The sequence below is a fragment of the Erinaceus europaeus genome, chromosome 4, assembly GCF_950295315.1.
Source record: "Erinaceus europaeus chromosome 4, mEriEur2.1, whole genome shotgun sequence".
Taxonomy (NCBI): Eukaryota; Metazoa; Chordata; class Mammalia; order Eulipotyphla; family Erinaceidae; genus Erinaceus; species Erinaceus europaeus.
In genome coordinates, this window is record NC_080165.1 from 99,784,823 (window position 1) to 99,798,246 (window position 13,424).

Consider the following 13,424-nt stretch of genomic DNA (forward strand, 5'->3'; position numbering starts at 1 on the left):
ACTTAAAGGTATTTTGTTGTGTGAGACAAACCAGAAAGAGAAAGACCAATATTACATGATTTCACTCATAGGTGCTACTTAAGAATAAAGGACAGTGAGGAAAACATAAGGTGAGACTTGAACTAGGTGTGGTATAGCAAAGGACTCCGGGGAAGGAGGGAAAGGGACAGGATGAAAGGCATTGGGGTCCTGGTGTACTATGGAGAAGGGGGCCCTAGGTGAGGGAAGCAAATGCCTCCTAGAAATCTTATCAAGGGGAGATGAGAGGTTGTGTCTATGTGTTAAAGTCTATACTGTAAACCATTAACCCCAAAGAGAGAAGAGACAAGACGAGATGAGAAGAGATTAGAAAAGAAAAAGTCTAAAATGAATCTCACAGAGCAAAAACCACCATGTCACTATGGCCTTCTCAAAGCTCTAGGAGAGAATTTACCTCATCACCCCTCCAGATATTCGTCAGGATGCGGCATCATCTAAGTTCATTTCCCACATCTACGCTCGACCGGACCTGCCAATATACGCGGATATCTTCGCCCACCCTGCCCAACGCTTGACGTCCCATCATCCAATCTGGTCTCCTACGCCTACACTGAACTTCTCTGTTCCAGACTCTTGGAAACAGAGTTGGCAGTCAGCTGAGGTAAAGAACAAACACCTCATCACAGACCCCTGCACCTAGCACGTTATGATTGGGCCCTCCTCAATCGCTATCGCCATGGCCGGTGCGCCGCTCTGTTCCACTGCTGGGGAGCCAGAGACGACCCCGACTGCCCCTGCAGCTACAGACAGACTATGACCCACATAGTCAACGACTGCCACCTCTCCAGATTCAAAGGAGGTCTCGAAACTTTACATCAGGCTCAACCTGACGCTGTTAACTGGCTACGGAAGAAGGGCAAACGCTAGAAGAAGAATTGCCTTTTCCTTGCCAAGACCTTATCTGCCTTCCTGGGTCATGCCCCATGCCACCCAACCTCCCAATCTAATTCTATCACTGTCACCTCTAAAGCCCATGTTCACATGTCCTTCTCTGAGTCTTCATTCTCTTCAGTTACAAGGACTCTTATTGTAGGGAAATTGTGAGGATGTGGTAGAGCCTGGCAGTGTTTGATCTGAGGGGATCTGAGAGGTGTGTCCGTCCTGTCAGTCTCTCTCTACCAAGAGGTTGAGCAAGGGGGGGACACAGGAACCCCAAGGGATTACCATGTCATATCAGACTCCCTACTTCACAAAGCACCCTGCATTTTTCTGCCTCTAGGAGCCCGGCATTCCTTAAAACATTAAGCTAGCTCCCCCTGCTCCACCCTGCATTCTTTGATACTACGGCCCATCCTTTTATTATCTACATATCAATCTTCTGTTCTAACAAATGATTTAAGGCCTCCACCCTATTCCCCCACCCATTCTGCTCATTTAACATATTCCTTTTCTACCGTCAAGACCACAGAGTATTATTAATCCTACCAATTAAACCCTTAGCAACAGTTGCCAAGGAAGCCCCTACCATTCTCAGCCCCTTCCACCTTTCTCCACCCCTTTCCTAACCATGTATGGTATTGTCAAGTCACTTCAGTTTCCGACTTGTTTCTGCCCTTTTCCGGATGGAGAGGCCGGCAGGCAGACCAGGAGGCTGATGCTGGCCATTGCGTTTTGTGCCGTGTGGCTTAACCAGGTGTGTGCTACCTCCTGACTCTGGGGCACTCAAATGAATAAAGATTTGAATTGCCTTGCTGCCACGAGCATGGTTCCTGGGTGATCTCTCGTGCGCGTCACTAGCCCAACATCTTATAACTCAGATAACTCAAAATAGGGACTCCATTTCAAAATCCTTCATTTAATTCATCTGAAGAAACCTTTTGGCCATGTAAGGTAACATATTCAAAGACTCCTGGATTTAGAATGGAGACTTCTTTTGTTATTTCCTTTTTTTTTTTTGCCTCCAGGGTTATAACTGGGGCTGGGTGCCTGTTCCTGGAGGCTATTTTTTTTTCCATTTTGTTGCCCTTGTTTTATCATTGTTATTATTGTTGTTGTCATTACTATCATTGTTGTTGGATAAGACAGAGAGAAATCCAGAGAGGGGAAGACAGAGAGGAGGAAAGAAAGACAGACAGCTGCAGATCTGCTTCACTGCTTGTGAAGAGACCCTCCTGCAGGTGGAGAGCAGGGGGCTTGAACCAGGATCCTTCAGCTGGTCTTTGAGCTTTGCCCCATGTGCACTTAACCCACTATGCTACCGCCTGACCCCCTCTTTTTTTAAAAAAATTTTTTTATTGCCACCAGTGTTATCACTGGAGTCCAGTGACTACATGATGAATTCATAGCACCCGATGGCCTCTCTCTTCCCCTCTCTCACTCATTCCCTTTCTCTCTCTCTCAACTCATGGTTTACAATACAGTTATTGACACATGAGTAAAATCTCTCATCTCGCCATGATACATGTCTGCAAAACACTCTCACGCACAGCTAGGTCCTTTCCCACCATTATGCACTGGGAAAAGTGCATGGAAACTCCTTCCCCCAGCTCTGGCCCTCCCCTCCTTCTGACTGTCCTTTGTTTTGATGCAGCACACCAAATTTCTCACTATTTCTTTTTTTTGTTTGTTTTTGGATAGAAACAGAGATTGCGAGGGAAGGGGGGGATAGAAAGAGAAACACCTGCAGCATGACTTTATTATTCGTGAAGCTATCCCCCAGCAGGTAGGGACCAGAGATTTGAACCCGGCTTCTTGCACATGGTGATACATACCTTCTACAGGGTGAGCCACTGCCTAGCCTTTTGGTCCAAGTCCCTGAATGTCCAGCCAAACCATTAGCCACTCAATAAGTATAGATTCATGACATTGGACCCTCTTTTCCTTCTGACAGATTAGATAATTTAATGCACTGTTCAAAGTTTCATCCACTGAAAAGATCACTTTCTCTTCCTCATCCTTTCAAGACAACCCATGAAAGAGTTCATAAAACTGCCCTCATTCACTTTCAGGTGGTGCCAACTTGATATCAGAAGCACCTGTAAATTGCACCTTTTTTCCTTTTTTGGCCAACTGAGTGTAGAAAGTTCTCTATGAAGCCTATACCTGGGATAAAAGAGAAATGGCAACATCACAGGACTAGGTGCCACTCAGCTTGCAAATACCATACTGCTGCTAGCAATGGGGACATAGAGTGCAGAGAACAAGGGAAGAGTGAAAACTTAATATTAAGGTCTGTTGGCGCCATCTGCTGTTCACTCCCAATTGGCCATTCCAAATAGTTGGGATTCCCTACTATTGGTATCTTCTATTTATAGGCTTTCTTCTTCTGTTGGAGTCTTTGTTCAGAGATTGAGACTATTCAGTTAGACTAAAAAGTAGACCCTTGAACTGACTGAAACAATTAGGAGAAGTAAAAGGTGAAGAATGATGAGTCTAAAAGAGCTCAGTACCTGTCTGACTTGTACCTGCCTAGAAGATGATCCAAACAATGTTAGAAATGCTTTGGCTTTCAGTCCATGAGAAAGACAGGGAACTCTAGATAAATAGTGGTGGCAGTAGTAGGAACTTTTGTTCTGTGGAGTGGCTGCCAGACACTTAAAGAGAAAATGTTCTCATGGAAAGAACATTTCCTTACTTGAAATGTTTATTATGATAGCTATTAGGCCAACTTGAGACAATATTTCTCTCTTTTGTGACACTTAAGATAAAGGCTTCAGAAAACTTCAGAGCACAGTTTAGAGAAGAACAAAAGATTGCAGCTGTATGGGGAGCAGCCCTTCCTCAGAACAAAGGGGCCACTGCCTTCAAGGGTCCAGATAGTGTGAGGTTTGCTAGAAATGGGGGCAAGCAGCTTAAACATTTTATTGTGACTTGTTTTCACCTAATTTGACCTTTGCTTTACTTGAAAGCACAAGGCTGCCATCAATATAGTCTGTTGTGACCAAACTTTAATACTTTTCATTCATTGTTTGAACAAATGAGGGTTTGTTTTCCTACATGAATGCCCAAGAACACTGAAAGACAGTGAGTAGAGCCCAGATGACTCCAGGAGTCTAGGGTAATCCCAGCCTTCAGATTCAGAAGCAGAATGTGCAGGAACTCCATTTTTTTCTGGAGAAAAGCTGTAGATATGGATGAGAGACATAGCTCATGGAGTAAGGTGCCATGCCATGTAACCAGGCTCAGATCTTAGCACAGATGCTAGGAAGCTCTGGTGCTATTATCTTCACTCTCTCTCAGAATAAAAAGCAGCCTGGAGCAGTGAAATTTTGCCTGTGCAAAGTCCCAGCCTCTCTATTTTTCTAATTGGGTAAATTGAATAAAAAGTTAGTTTTCAGGGCCGGGTGGTGGCACACCTGGTTGAGTGCACGTTACAGTGCACAAGGGCCAGTTCAAGCCCCTGGTCTGCACCTGCAGGGGGAAAGCTTCACAAGTGGTGAAGCAGTGCTGCAGGTGTCTCTCTGTCTCCTTCTCTGTCTCCCCCTTCTTCTCAATTTCTGGCTGTCTCTATCAAATAACGATTTTTAAAAAGTGACAAAGAAACCTTTTTAAAAAGTTTTCATCAAAGGAAACTTTGTTCTAAATTAGTTTGCCTGCTTCTGGAATATTCTTAAATTTAAAGTCAAGAACTGTCTCAATTGCAGTGGATTTCTATCTTAAAGGCTACTGTCGATCACTATAATAGTCTTCAATAATATTTCCCATTTATTTTCCTATCATCCTTTGTTCTATATTGGACTTAAAAATCCATAAAATAAGCATAATGGTTATGGAAAGAGACTCTCATGCCTGAGGCTCCAAAGTCCCAGGTTCAATTCCCCGTGCCACCATAAGCAAGAGCTGAGCAGTGCTCTGGTGTTTCTGTCTCTCTGTGTCTCAAAAATAAATAAAAATTTTTTTAATTGTAAAATAAATGATTTGCTTTGACTAATAAAGTGACTCCTGCTCAGTTTAATCACTGGACTAATAAGCCTGAGGTTCTAAATTCAGTCCCTCATATTCAATGTGGTAGTGATGCTCTGGTTCTCTCTCCTTTCCCTCTCATATTAACAAAACTAAAATATATTTCTCTTAAAACTCCTTGTTTTCTCATTTTTATTTGTTTCTATACATTTCTATAACTTTGCTTTATTTTTCAAACCATTTCTCTGGTTCTCAGCAGTGACTATCCTTCTTTAGTTGTTGTTACACTTTTACTTAGAAAATCATAGTTATTGGTTCTAAAGAAGACTCTTTGTGTGCTACTGGCATTTTCTTGGGAATATTGAGACAGGCACGCGCGTGTGTGCGCGTGTGCGTGCCTGCGTGCATGTGTGTTGTTAGTTTAAGGTCTTTTTTTTGCCTCCAGGGTTATCAACAGGGCTCAGTGCCAGCACTGCACATGAGAAGTCTGCTCCCAGTGGCTTTTTTTTGCTTGTTTTTTGTTGTTGTTGTTTTGTCTTTCTTCCTCCCCCCCCCCCATTTTACTTTATTCGATAGGACAGAGAGAATTGAGGGAAAGGAGAAAGAGAGGAAGATAGACACCTACAGACATGTTTCACTGATTGTAAAGCATCCTCCCGTCAGGTAGGGAGCAGGGATTCAAAGCTGCATCCTTGTGTGGTCCTTGTGCACAGTACTATGTGCACTAAATACGTGCGCCACCGCCTGGCCCCTCTTCTGTTACTTTATTATCATCAGTTGGGCCACAAGTGTGGCACTCCAGGCACCAGAATGTCACTTCATCCTGATGTCAGCGAGCTCTGTAATGCCATTGGCAGTCAAGCACCACCAATGCTCAGTCTAGCTCACGGAATTCCCATCTCCGTCACCTGCTCTCTACTCTGACACCTGATGTTCGGTCTAGCTCACGGAATTCCCATCTCCAGCACCTGCTCTCTACTCTGACACCTGACATCCCTTGGGAATTAGTCATCAGTCCTGTCACCTCCCTGCAGCATGCAGAGCCACAGCTCACAATAATGCTTTATTCTCAGAACTGCCAGCCCCTCAGCCCCGTGCTCTGAGGGTCCTCTGCAGAATGGATCCCTCTCCCTCAGTTGAAGGAGGTCTCTGTTTCCATCCATGGCTTTGTGGTAAAGGACAGTAGGGAGAGGGAGGGAGAGGGAGGAGAGAAGGGGGGAGAGAGAGAGAAAAAAAGAGAGAGAGAGAGATGTGTGTTTACCAGAGCACCACTCAGCTCTGGCTTGTGGTGCTGAAGATTGAAACTGGGACCTTGCTGTGTCAGGCATGAGTCTTTCCATAACCATTACGCTGCCTCCCCAGCCTGGCTGGGTTTCTCTTTAGCAGAGCCCTCCAGAAAAATACCACCCCATTGTCTCAGTCTCTGAACCACTAATATCAGTTCATCTCCCTCAACCAAAAAAAAAAATCATGTCCACATGCAGATTAGCTCCTCTGGTGTCCAGAGCCCAAGCTCCCAGTGTGCACTAAGTTTACACAACAGACTGGCAGAGGAGGGCCTAGTGGGGGTTGTATTGTTATGTGGAAATGTTATGCATGTACAAACTATTGTATTTTACTGTCAACTGTAAAACATTAATCCCCCCATAAAGAAATTTAAAAAGAAGTTTATTCAACAGACACTGATTAAGCTTCCATATGTCACGGGCAGATGTGAGAAACCAGAGTAAAGTATCATGCCGATACTTTAGTTTCAGTGAAGAGAGCTTGGGAATGAATGGAATTGGGAAAATCAAGAAACTATCACCATGAGCCAAGGGAAACAGTCTGCCCCTAGATGAAGTGACAAAAGACAGCACAGAGAGCAGAGAAGCCTCATGAGCCCACTGAGGAGTTAGAACAGCAGGACTGGTGAGTACAGTGAGGGGAGTTAGAAGTGACCAGGTCCTCCCACTGTTCTCCTAAGATATCTTCAAGAGGGTACAAAATGAGTGATTTGGGGAAGGAAGCTCTTATTCTGTATCTGTTGAGTTCAAGGTGGCTGAGGGCATCTAAGTGGAGGGGACAGGCCTATGTGTGGGTATGTCCAAGGTGTGGAGCAGAGATCTAGGTTGTGCTCTTATCCGCACCAAAATGATAGTTATAGCCACCAGGGTGAGAGGAAGCCACCTGAGAATCTGGAAAGCAAGAAAAGCAGGGTTAGATCAGATCTCAGAGGAATACCAGAGTTTAGGAGGCAGGTAGAAAAGGGGGTAATGGGGACTGGAGAGAGTCTATGGAGGAAAGAAGTAACAAGCATAAGAAGAGGATTTGAGGGAGCAGCCATTGAGGCAAGGCCACTGAGCCCAGCCCCGGAGACTGCTCTGCACAGTAGCAGGGCACCCTACCACAGAGACAATGTTAGGGGCCCTCACTTCTACCACCAGACTTGTGCAGTGTGCCATCTGCACACCCAGGTGGGGCAGAGCTGCCTCCAGATTGAATTCCAGGTAAATCAAGTAGGATAGAGGTCATAATCTGGGAAGTGGTGCAGAAGATAAGGCGTTGGACTCTGCAAGCATGAGGTCCTGTGCTGTGCAGATGTGCCCTCAGGCTAGTGCCACTTTCCACGAGTCAATACGGTATCTCCAAGTGATTTTCCCAACCAATCCTGTCCCGACACGTCATTCCTGGCTGTTGCCCTATAAATAGCCCTCCTACTTCCTCTCTCTCTCCCTCTCTCTCCCCCACCCAGTTTTTTTTACCTCGGTGATGGAAGGGTGGTGCACATATCAGGGACGGCCATTTTTTGGCTAGCTCCACGTGCCCTGAACCACTGCGCTCTGACCCAATACAGGATTGTGTTCCCTCTTCACTTGGATTTTATCTCCTCCGCGTCCCACCGCTGCAAAGCGACAGTCCCGAGTTCAGTTCTCGGCAGCACATTTCGAGAGATTACTCTGGTATATGTGTTGCCAGGGATTGAAATGATTCTCCTTCCTTCTATTGCTCTCATTAATGAAGATTTTAGGGGTTGGGGAAACAATATAATGGTAATACCAAAAGGCTTGCATGCCTGAGCTTCTGAGGTCCCAAGTTCAATCTCCAGCACCACCACTAGCCAGAGCTGAACAGTGCTCTGGTCTCTCTCTCTCTCTCCCTCTCTGTATCTTCCCATTTCTCTCTCATTTAAATGTTTTTAGGGAGTCGGGCAGTAGCACAGTGGGTTAAGCGCTAAGCACAAAGACCAGCCCCCAGGTCCCCACCTGCAAGGGGGGTCACTTCACAAGCACTGAAGCAGGTCTGCAGGTGTCTTTCTCTCCCCGACTTCCCTCCTCTCTCCATTTCTCTCTGTCCTATCCAACAACAACATCAATAACAACAATAACAACAGGGGCAACAAAGGAGAAAAATTAAAAAATAAAATATTTTTAGTAAAATACTTTAGAAATATATCAGAAGTCAGTGTGCTCATTATCACAGCAATACACAGAAGTCACTGGTGACCTCAGCTAAGCAGGGTCAGTGGCATGTCGTGAGGACAGGAAGTAGGGCCATGGGTGATATGACAGGAGACGGGCATCTCAGCCTAGGCATTGAGCATGCTGCAAGTGCTTGTCCTCATTCAAGGAGCATGGCTGTGAGGAACAAGGGGTGTGGTGGGCTGGGGGCTTTATGGCTAAGAAAGGGTTGTTTTATTTGGTTCACTGGTCAGTGATCAACTCAGTTTGGATAAAGATGAGAAATAGTTGAGCATGCTTAATTAAAGTAGGGAGCCAGGCATATTTTAACAATGACTCTTTAGTCGCTATCAGGCCACTCCATCAGGTAGGGCCCTAGTCAGGGAGTCCGGAGATTCCCAAACAGACATGACGGGCCTAGACCTCGAATAGATCCCTCTCTCCATTGTTACTGATCATCTGTATCAGAAACAAAACAGTGGACCCCTTTGTGGGCCCCCATAGGACCTTGCCCTCAATGTGAATCAACAACGGCAGAGAATGTTCCATCCTCCGAAGGGAGGCTAGACAACATACTCTATCTTCCGCCTGAGGAAGATGGGTCCTGAAATTGGGGCAGCTTGGAATGTTCCTACTCATGACTATAGAATGTGAGCTCAGACCTACAGGGATGCAAAGGTTACAAAGCCTCCTAAGCTGAATATGAGCCCCAGATCAGATCAAATCAATGGAGTTACAGTCAACAATATTTATACACCTTTCCCATATTTGGGAGCTACTCTCTTCCCTGATCCAGCTTTCTGGTCCTTTTTCCAGCCATGACATCATCTCCCCAGACAATAATTTGAATCCACCTGCATACCAGATGTCAGGCTCAGGAAAGAAAGAAAAGAAAAAAAAAAAACTAGTATAATCATGGGCCCTTTGGAAAATAACTAAAATAGGACTACTAGCTATCTACAAAACAGAGACACCCCCCCCCCCCCCGCCAACTCTTCATCTGAACTACTCCAGCCTTTAGGTTCATGATTAGTCAACAATTTGTTTGGCTCTATGTTAACTCTTTTTTCAGCCACCAGGTTCCAGATGCTAACATGATGTCAACCGGACTTCCCTGGGCAGACAACTCCACCAATGTGTCCAGGAGATCTGCTTCCCCAGAGCCCCACCCCACTAGGGAAAGAGAGGCAGGCTGGGAGTATGGATCGACCTGCCAATGCCCATGTTCAGCAGGGAAGCAATTACAAAAGCCAGACCTTCTACCTTCTGTACCCAATAATGATCCTGGGTCCATACTCCCATAAAGAATAGGAAAGCTATCAGGGAATGGGATGGGATACGGAGTTCTGGTTGTGGGAATTATATGGAGTTGTAGCCCTCTTATCCTATGGTTTTTTTTCAGTGTTTCCTTTTTATAAATAAAAATTTTTTAAAAGGGGGAGAGGCCAGGAAGGAAGGAGGAAATAAAGGCCAGGCGAGTAGCATCCTGAGAAGACCAAGTTGTAAAGCAGCACAAGGTAACCCCACAACCAGAACTACGTATCCCATCCCATTCCCCACTCAAATTATTCTGCCTCAATCCTCAGTAATTTTCTAAGAGAATAGAAGGGTTTAAGGAGGGGCCCTCCAAGTAGAGTTTCTAAATACAAAAAGGAACTTCATTGGTCCTAGGCACAATGAATAATTTGAGTCTAATGTGTTTGAGCATGGACGGTTGACTCCCCGGAAGTCTGGCTGTCAGTCTCCCACTGGCATGCCAGCCATTGTAGTTGAGCATGATGGGCCAGAGTACGTAGGGCATTCCAATCAACCTATCAGTCACGCAGCATCACTTCACCCCCCCCCCCATAGACTTCGCCTTCTTTATGTTTCTATTTCCCTGTTCCAGCATCACCATCTATACCTTCTCAATGCCTTGCTCTTTTTCCTTATAAGGAGATATTGGTCTCATTGGCCAGCTTGGTTGCCTTCCCTTACACAGCTACCCCTTTATAAACTTGTAACTGAAACAATAGTGTTCCATCCACTGCCACGGTGCCCTGAGGTAATTTGTTGTACGTCCGCTGCCACGGTACACTGGAAGACTGCTCAGTGAGCTCACTCCTGCTGCTGCTGGCCCGAGATTCCCTGCTCTCCGTCTGTCTCCAGTGGCCAACAGAACAGACAGTGAAGTGGGAGCCAGGCTGGCCCGTTCTCCTGAGGAACCCGACAGAGTAATATGAAACCTGGTCTAAAGTTTTACAGAAAGTGTCTGTAAAAATACATAGCCATTATGAGGAATTGATAGTTAAGAAAGCATAGAAGATACAGATAGCAAATAAACATGTGAAAAGATGTCCTGTATTATGTCTTTGGGAAAATGCAAATTAAAAGTGAAAACTCACGGTAAACCTATCAGAATGGCAAAAATCCAAAAGCACTTAATAATACCAAATGCTGAGAGTGATAAGGAACAAATAAAAGCTCTCACTGCTAGTAGGAATGTAAAATATTACAGCCATTCTTTGGTGAAATCCCTTAGATTCTCTGTCCTTTCTCCTATCCCCAAGTCACTTTATATAGGGAAAATGTTGATTTACTAGACTGATTTTGTCATAGGGGTAGTTTTACTTCTTCTCAAGAGAAGTGTCAACATACTTTCCCAAAAATCAATTTATCATCTCCCGCCACCACAGAATAGCGTCCCCAAGCCATTCTCAAACCTCTCCTCTCGCTCCATCCACTTTAGGTCCTTGGAAATGCTGAAATAGTCTACAGATTTTTAACATTTCACCCTCTATTGTCCTTTGCTTTGTTTTTTAAGTCCCATCTCTGAGTGAAAACACTTGGTATGCTTTTTCTTCCTTTCTGCCCACTTTTTAATAGGATTTTTGTTTGTTTGTTTTGAGCTGTAACTTAAGTATTTTTTCTTAAGAATCCTTTATTTGATCTCTGGTCTGCAACTAAACCACATCACACCATTTTTCTGCTAAATGCTCTCCAGTGATTTCCTGTAGAAGTGAGAATAAAGTGCAAATTCTTCACTGTAATCAACAAAAACCTGACTACCTGCTGTGACCTCTGACTGTTCTCCACCCCACCCCCTCCACCACCAGAAACTTTATTTCAGTTTTGAATAAAGATGAAAAGTGAGAAGGGAGGGTGGCATGGGAAGGGAAGAGACATACCTGTAGCACTTCCCTCATGGAAGCCTCCCCTCTGCGTATGAGGGCTGAACTCTTCTGGCCTCAGCAGAGGCTGGCCTGAACCAGGACTCCCCATCCTGGCTCCTCCCTCGCTATCATGCCTAACATGCTCCCACATGCTCCCACAAACCCTCCCTTACACTCCCGAGTACAATGCCACTGTCAGTTCTTCATAGCACACATAAGTGACATTTTCTCAGCCTGTTATTCTGTTATTCTGTCTCTCCCTCCACTAGCCTGGAAGCCATGGGAGTAGGACCTGGTCTCTGTGCGTTGATCCCCGAGGAGGGCCTAACCAGCACCTGGCAGATGCTAGGGGCTGAATGTGCTTTAAGCTCAGTAGAAGCACTAGGCCCTAGTTTGCCAAGAAAAGTATCCCTAGATGCTTTCATGCCTCCAAAAGCAGTCAAAGCAGACAAGCTTTGACATTTGCCTTAAACCAGAAGGCAGCTCACCTATCAAGTCATTTCATCAGCCAGACATGTTCCCTTCCTGTATCAACATACTATAGAAAGTGCTGCCTCGGTGGGGCTGGGTGGTAGGCACCTGCATGAGCGCACATTATAATATGCAAGGACCCAGGTTCGTGCCCCTGGTTCCCACCTGCAGGAGGAAAGCTCTGCCTAGTGCTGAAGCAGTGCTACAGGTCTCTCTCTCTCTCCCCCAACCCCACCCTCTCTCTCTCCCTATCTCCCCTTGCCTCTTGATTTCTGGCTGTCTCTATCCAATAAAGATAACTCTTTTAAAAACTTAAATAGTAATAATCCCTACCTGGAGGGGGGTCGCTTCACAAGTGGTGAAGCAGGTCTGCAGGCGTCTCTCTTTCTCTCCCCCTTTTCTATCTCCCCTCCTCTCTCAATTTCTCTCTGTCCTATCCAATAGTAACCGTAGCAGCAACAACAATGGAAAAAAGATGGCCTTGAGGAGCAGTAAATTCATAGTGCAGGCACCAAACCCCAGCAATTGCCCTGGAGGCAAATACATAGATAAATACAGTCCTGTAGCATTGGACTGTCCATTCTGCAGAGCTCAGAACACCCAAACAGTAGAATAAATGCCACTTCTGCCTCCTGCCCCACAGTGCTTTCTCTTCTATTGTGCACGCACTAAGAGAATCTGGAAACAGGGAAAGCATAATCTCCTGCTAAAGGACAGGATAAAGTAACAACCACAGCCAGAGTGTGGGCCTTTTTACAACTGTCTTAACTTTTTGTTTTTTAATATTTTATTTTTTCTAAGAGCATACAGCACTGCTCAGCTCTGGCTCAAAGTGGTGCTGGGGACTGAACTTGGGACCTTGGAGTCTCAGGCATGAAAGTCATTTGAACAACTATTATACTATCTGTCCAGAATTTTAAAACCCAGTATTTTTTTTTTTTTTAAGTGTGGCGAGATTACTCTAGATTTAAAAGGCTAGAGATGTGGGGCTGGGTGGCGGCACAGTTGGTTGAGTGCACATTACAATGCACAAGGACCCGGGCTCAAGGCCCCAGTTTCCACCTGCAAGGGGAAAGCTTTGTTGTAGGTGTCTCTGTCTTTCTTCCTATCTCCCTTTACCTCTCAATTTTGGGCCGAAAAGATTTACAATATTAAATAATAAATAAAAGGCTACAGATCTACAACCAAATGCAGTCATAAGACTGGCTGAATCTGGTGTAGGGGCTGTAAGGAGCTTCTATTCAAAACTTGAATTTTTTTTTTTAAATGGTATTATCTCCACCCACCACCATCCGAGAAAGTTCAGGCCACAGTTTCCATGAGGTCTGAGTGGATCCGACCTCAGACCCACCCTCCCCCACTCTTCCCCAAGGGTTGAGATATGGCAGGTCCCCCCTTGACCTCTGGAACTTATGACAGCTGGACCCCCGGACATGGGTGCCTTTCTACACATGCCACCTCCCCCTTTTCCTTCTTTAAT